This window comes from Myotis davidii, unplaced genomic scaffold (assembly GCF_000327345.1).
Source record: "Myotis davidii unplaced genomic scaffold, ASM32734v1 scaffold1145, whole genome shotgun sequence".
Lineage (NCBI taxonomy): Eukaryota > Metazoa > Chordata > Mammalia > Chiroptera > Vespertilionidae > Myotis > Myotis davidii.
In genome coordinates this window covers 24,392-31,058 of record NW_006295818.1, presented here as the reverse complement: position 1 = coordinate 31,058, position 6,667 = coordinate 24,392, and the positions used below count along the sequence as shown (strand labels likewise).

General features: G+C 54.7%; 2 long non-coding RNA genes across 2 annotated transcripts in view; one reads left to right on the top strand and one right to left on the bottom strand.

Annotated features, from left to right (window-relative positions):
• LOC107184218 overlaps positions 1 to 6,667 on the bottom strand; it is a 23,431-nt gene that overhangs the window by 742 nt on the left and 16,022 nt on the right. The window lies entirely within an intron of this gene.
• On the top strand, positions 609 to 2,191 carry LOC107184219. The gene is made up of 3 exons (XR_001515043.1): positions 609 to 1,021; positions 1,387 to 1,503; positions 1,587 to 2,191. It is a non-coding gene; the product is annotated as an uncharacterized LOC107184219 (long non-coding RNA).

Genomic DNA, 6,667 nt, shown 5'->3' with positions numbered 1-6,667 from the left:
GTCGGGCAGGGGGGGCCTGCTATACCCCAGGCACGTCTATTCCAGACAGAGAGAGACGCTTGCAAACCTACCCAGGGCTGAAGGCGTAGAACAGGACTTGGAGGTTTGCTTTCTGAACAGCACCCCTGCCCCCTGAGAACTGGGGGAGACTCCTCGGGCACCCCCAGGCCCTGTGCCATGTCCTGCAGTCCTGGCTCCCCCAGGGCAGCCAGAGTTGGCTGACCATGGACTCTCATCTGATACAATTCTCTTCTCTTTCTCCATGCTTTGGGTTAGCCAAGGAATAGCCCTAATGCAGCAACAACGGAGCCACTGTTTATCAAGCACTTTCCTCACTAGTAAACGAGGCTTTGTGTGACGTCTCTACACAGTTCCCATAACGCACACAAGGCCCCAGACTCAGTGACCGCCTCCTCTCAGTGACAGCGCGCCTTAGTGAGTGCCAGAGCCAAGATCTCAGGGCTGCCTTTGGGATCTGAGACTGGAGATGTGGCCGGGAGGTACAGTGGCCTCTCTGGACGATGCCTCTAGATTCCAAGTCGGGCTGGTCAGTGTGTCTGTGGTCCCCTCCCAGCATGGCCCCCCTCCCCCCGCACCACTGCCACCACACACACCTAGGGCTGGCTCGGTGCTGCAGGGTGTGTGGACCCCCTGGCCCTGCTGTGTGCACTCTGCCGTACCCTGGAGCTGACGGTCCCCCAGGGCTATGACCTTTTCCCGATGCCACGCCTAGGGTACACCCCTCCTCAGACCTGGGGCCATCTGCCCTTTGTCCCACTGAGCAAAGCGTTTTGGAGCTTGAATAAGGACCCTTTCATCTCGAATCTCACGCTGAATTATTGACATTTGGGCAGCATGAATTTTTCACATTAATGGACTATTTAAAAACATTTTTCTTTAAAGCAGAAACCTGAGTGCTTTAAAGAAAAAGCCTTTCTCTTTTCTTTTAAGTGACCCAGTGTGAGTACAGAAAACCTCCAGCTCCGAGTTTTCTTCATCCTTCATGACGCCTAACAACCAGGTCAGCACCTTGTCCTGGGGCCTGTGCTATGCTGGGGGGCGGTGACGTGCTAGAGAGAAGCCACCTCCTTTGGTGAACGGGGCTGTGCCATGATGGGGGGGTGGCGTGCCAGAGAGGAAACCATCTCCTTCGGTGAACGGGTCTGTGCCATGATGGGGGGCCGGGAGGGGCGTGCTAGAGAGAAACCACCTCCTTCGGTAAACAGGGCTGTGCCATGATGGGGGGCCGGGGCGTGGCGTGCTAGAGAGAAGCCACCTCCTTCGGTGAACGGGGCTGTGAAGGAGGCGGAAACACGCTGAGGCTAAAAGCTCATAAGAATCTGGTTTGTGAAGTTTAGTTTCCTGAGATGGACTCAGTCCTTTCAGAGCCTCAGCTGTTACATCCAAGGCCCGAGACATACCCCACAGAGGAGAGGCCGGTCCAGGACCCTAAGGAGGGTGCCCATGACTGGGAGCCAGAGAGCACAGGTGTGGATGGTTTGGGTATGAACTTGGGGGGCTGGGAGGGAGGGGGGCCTTGTGAACTTGGGGGGCTGGGTGGGAGAGTGCCTGGTGAACTTGGGGAGAGGACGCACGAGTGTTGGTTAAAACAAGTAGCACACTCGGGCCAATGCCCCCCTCCTCACCCCGCTGTGCTGGACAGGAGGTGTGGGCGGGGGACGTCCCTGAGGGTGAGCGGAACCTGAGGTGCCTGAGGAAGCTCTGCATGCAGGCAGGTCCAGGCAGCGGGAATGGAGCCGTCCTACACAGAGAGGACGTCTGGAACAGCGTCTGTTCCGTGGGAGTCGCTGTTGCACTGACTCCTTCCAGGTGGAGAGGGAGGGGCGGGCGGCATCCCTTCACCAGTTCGCATGTATTTCCTCATGGAACCCCGTTTCATGGGCCAAACCACCTCCTATTCTAGGCTCAGTAGGTAGCATCTGATTCTGGAACCTGAAGACCCATCCTGAACACCTGAGACCACAGACCAGCACCATCAAGGTGGGTCGAGGCTCCGTGTGTCCAAGTTCCTCCTCCCTCCCCTCCAACAGCGCACGGAGTTCGGGCAGCACCGCCGACCCAGGTGACCCAACAGCACACGGAGGCCGGGCAGCACCGCCGACCCTGGTGACCTAACAGCACATGAAGGCCGGGCATCACCGGGGACCCAGGTGACCCAACAGCGCACGGAGGCTGGCCAGCACTGCCGACCCAGGGTGTGATCTGAAGGCCCAACAAAATCTGCTTTGAATGTCAGACACTCATCAGAGGCCACACTGCGGCCAGGAGCAGCTGCCTTTGACCCCCTGGTGCCGGGCACCTTCTTCCTGTGGTGATGGGCCCGAGCCCCAGGCATTGAGGAGTCACTCCGCACAAGGAGGGTCAGTGGGTGGAGCCCGTGGTGGACTGACGCAGCTGCTCTCTGCTCCAGGGGGACACCCTCAGGCCAGGGGGCCTCATTATAACTAGGTCCATTTCCCTTGGGAGGTGTCTGCACTCTTCAAGGTGACCTGGCGCCGAGGGAAAGCCCGAAGTCTGTGCAGACGGAGGTCTCGGGGGGGGGGAGGCCTGCACCCTGTGGCCTGTCCTCCTGGGTGTGCGTCCAGGGTGCTGTTGTGACTGGAGCGTGGGTGCCACGCGGAAGGAGCAGACCTGCCCAAGACAGGCCTCATCACGTGCCTGGGCTCTGAGGGCGTGCTTGCATCGCCCAGTTGGCACAAGACATCTCAGTTGGTTTGTGTGCGTTAACAGTAGCTGACACTGTTGCCATTGAACGTGTTGGAGAAGGGAAGAGTCTTGTGAAAGTATTAATTGCGCCTAAGTCATCCAGGCTAAGGATATTTACATATTTGTTCAATAGGATGCTTAGAGCAGTTTGGAATGTTTGGTGTCAGAGTGGCTAAGTAAGTAATGAGGATCATGTGCTTTTTACATTTGTTGAGGAGCCAGCTGAGAAATCCGAAATGATTGGCACTAGTGAGTTAAAATAGCCTGGTTGGTTTTTCTAAATGTTCGGCTTATTTCCCCACGAGCACTGTAGAACTGCGGTGTGTGTCCTACACTTGGGAGCAGGTGCTGGGAGAGTGACCCGTCACCCCAGCACTTCCTGCCTGTGGGTCCACAGGCCGGTAGGCAGTAGGCAGGAGCTCTGTCCTGTCCTGATGGACAGGCCATCGGGGGTGACACGATGCTGGTTACAGCATCACAGGAACTGGGAAAGTGTTTGCTACTCTCGCTTATGTCCCAAAGGACGTCGTGCCTTAGGGCCGTGAGTTCTGGGTACTTCCCGTGATCCCGGTCAGCCTGTCCCTCCCGCCCGCAGCCTGGGGACAGCGGGCGTCTGTCAGGATCATCGGGAGGGCGTGTGTGAAAAGTGGTGTGCTCCAGAAGTCAGAGCGCTGGCAAAACATCGTGCCCATGTTTTTATTTTAGGCAAAATATTTTTACATCACTCCTGGGATCTGCCCCAGCCGTTGACTATGAAGGCGATCATGGAGTGTGAGGGAGGAAAGGTGTTGTCCAGACCCCCGTCCTTCCGGAAGCTCCTGGAACACAAGCAGAATAAGGATCCTCACTGTTACTGTCCTCTGCCTGCCGTGACCTTGGTGGTTTCACCAGAGAAAGTTACCTGCTGGGCTCATGAAGATCCGCCTGGCAGCCGTCTTCAGTAATAAGTGGTGAAGGTCTACGTTGGTGGGTGCCGCTGCCTCCTTGCAGTGCAGTGCATCTCTCCTTGTCCCTGTGACACCTTCCCCTCGCTCACTCATCTTCCACGTGCTCCTGGCTTAACAGCCGCAGCCACCTCCTGGTGCTCAAAGTGCGACCTCCTCCAGCCTCCCCTCGCTCCTCTGACCGCCCCGTTCGTTCTCCCTCCATCCCGCCACTGTGCTCATTCCTTCCCTCAAAGTCGGCAAGGTGTTCAATGTCTCCTCGCCTCCAGACTCCTTTCTAGTTGAGCTCCTGCTGTTGCACGAGCACCTTCTCTGAAATGCGATTCTGATGGCCACACTTGTGCCAAAAAGAACAAAGTACCAAGTTCTGAAGTTTCAAGTCTTAATCTGACGTCCCAGTTATGTCTCATTCTAAACTGATCCCTTCCCTCCTGGCTCTCGACCAGCCATGGGCAAACTACGGCCCGCGGGCCGGATCCGGCCCGCGGGCCGTAGTTTGCCCATGGCTGGTCGAGAGCCAGGAGGGAAGGAGGTCAGTCTAGAGCAGGGGCGGGCAAACGTTTTGACTCGAGGGCCACAATGGGGCTTAAACTGGACCGGAGGGCCGGAACAAAAGCATGGATGGAGTGTTTGGGTGAACTAATATAAATTCCAAGTAAACATCATTATTTAAAGGGTATGGTCTTTTTTTTTTTGGTTTTATTCCTTTCAAACGGGCCGGATCCAGCCCGCAGGCCGAAGTTTGCCCATGGCTGGTCGAGAGCCAGGAGGGAAGGGGGTCCGTCTAGAGCAGTGATGGCGAACCTTTAGAGCTCGGCGGTCAGCATTTTGAAAACCCTAACTTAACTCTGGTGCCTTGTCACATACAGAAATTTTTTGATATTTGCAACCATAGTAAAACAAAGATGTATATTTTTGATATTTTATATATTTAAATGCCATTTAACAAAGAAAAGTCAACCAAAAAATGAGTTTGCGTGTCACCTCTGACACACATGTCATAGGTTCGCCATCACTGCTCTAGACGGACCCCCTTCCCTCCTGGCTCTAGACTGACCCCCTTCCCTCCTGGCTCTAGACCCCCTTCCCTCCTGGCTCTAGACCAGGGGCGGGCAAACTTTTTGACTCGAGGGCCACAATGGGTTCTTAAACTGGACCGGAGGGCCGGAACAAAAGCATGGATGGAGTGTTTGTGTGAACTAATATAAATTCAAAGTAAACATCATTACATAGGGTACGGTCTGGTGAAGGAGCGGAGGGGAGAGCAAGAGACCCCTCCGCTCTTTTGGCTCCACGGGCCGGATAGAACAGCCGAACGGGTGGGATCCGGCCCGCAGGCCGTAGTTTGCCCACGGCTGCTCTAGACTGACCCCTGATCCCACCTGGCCAGCTTGCCTGCCCACAGAGACTTTCAGAGCCTTACCTGGTTCCTCCAGGGTTTCTTCTCAGCTTCAGCAGTAACAACAAAAACCAGGTAAACTCGACCATATCAAAATTTAAAACTTATGTATCATAAAACAAAAACAACAAAAAAAGACACCAATCAACAGTGTAAAAGCAACCCCAAGAAAGAGAAAATATTTGCAAATCATGATAAGGGGCTAATATCGAGACAATATAAAGAACTACGACTCAACAACCAAAAAACCCAACCTGATTAAAATCTGGGCAAAGTACTCAAATAGACTTTGTATATTTATTGATTTCAGAGGGGGAGCGAGAGGATAGAAACATCAACGATGAGAGAGAATCATTGACCAGCTGCCTCTAGTGCGCCCCCTACCGGGGACCAAGCCCACAACTCGGACATGTGCTCTGGGAATTGAACTGTGACTGCCTGGTTCATAGGTCGATGCTTAACCACTGAGCCACACTGGCCAGGCTTGAATAAACATATCTTCAAAGATGTATCAATGACCAATAAGCTAATGAAAAGATGGTCAACATCCCCAATTAAGAGGGAAATGCGACTCGAACCCACAGTGACACTCTTTAGGATGGCTCCTGTCCAAAGCCAACCAACCAACAGTGAGCATTAGTGAGAGGATGGAGAGGTTGAAACCTCACTCACAGTTAGCGGGAATGTAAAGTGGTGCCTCCTCTGTGGAAAACAGGATAGTGGTTCCTCAAATGTTAACTGAGTTGCCCAATGATCCAGCAGTTTTACTGCTGGGTACACACCCAGGAGAGCAGCCAGCAGTCGCCATGAGACGTGTTTATGCCCATGTTCACAGCAGCAGCACTGGCAGCAAAGGTTGGAAGCAAAGCAAGTGTGCATCTGCAGGTGGACGGAGAAGCAAAATGTGGTCTGTGCACTGGGCTGGACTCCCTTAGGAAGGAAGTGTAAGAAGCCAATCACAACGGGACAAGTACTGTAGGGCTCCACTTACATGGGGTCCTTAGAAGAGTCAAATTTACAGAGCGAGAGTAGATGGTGGGGGCCGGGGCCAGGGAGAGGGGTGGGGAGCTAGTGTTCAATGGGGACAGAGGTTCCGTTTTCAAGATGGAAGACGTTCTGGAGATGATGGCGGTGATGGTTGCACAACCGTGTGAACGGACCTGATGCCGCTGAGCCGTCCCGGTGGAGATGGCTGACATGGTGACTTTCCATAGGAACATTTAAAAAGCAGGTGAAGAAGGCAGGGTGGCCAGGGAGCTGGCAAGGAGATGGGGAGAAAGCTGCTATTGTGAGCTCGCGCTGGCCTCCACGGTGCACTCCTGAGTGGCTGCGTCCCATGAAACAGCAAGAACAAAGGCTGATGGTCAAGGTCAACTTGTCAGAGCCCGGAGGCGGGGCCGCTCTGCCTTTGAGCCATGTGGCTGGTCTTAGGTCTCAAAGCGCTAGGGCTCCTGAGCGATGTCCCCTACACCGTGGGGCCATGCCCACATACCCAAGTCTTTGTTGCTGGGGAGGGCTGGGCGGGCGGGGCCCTGGCTGAGAGATGGGTTCCTCTGTGGCTCATCCCGCAGCAGGTGAGGGAGGAAGGGCACGTGCT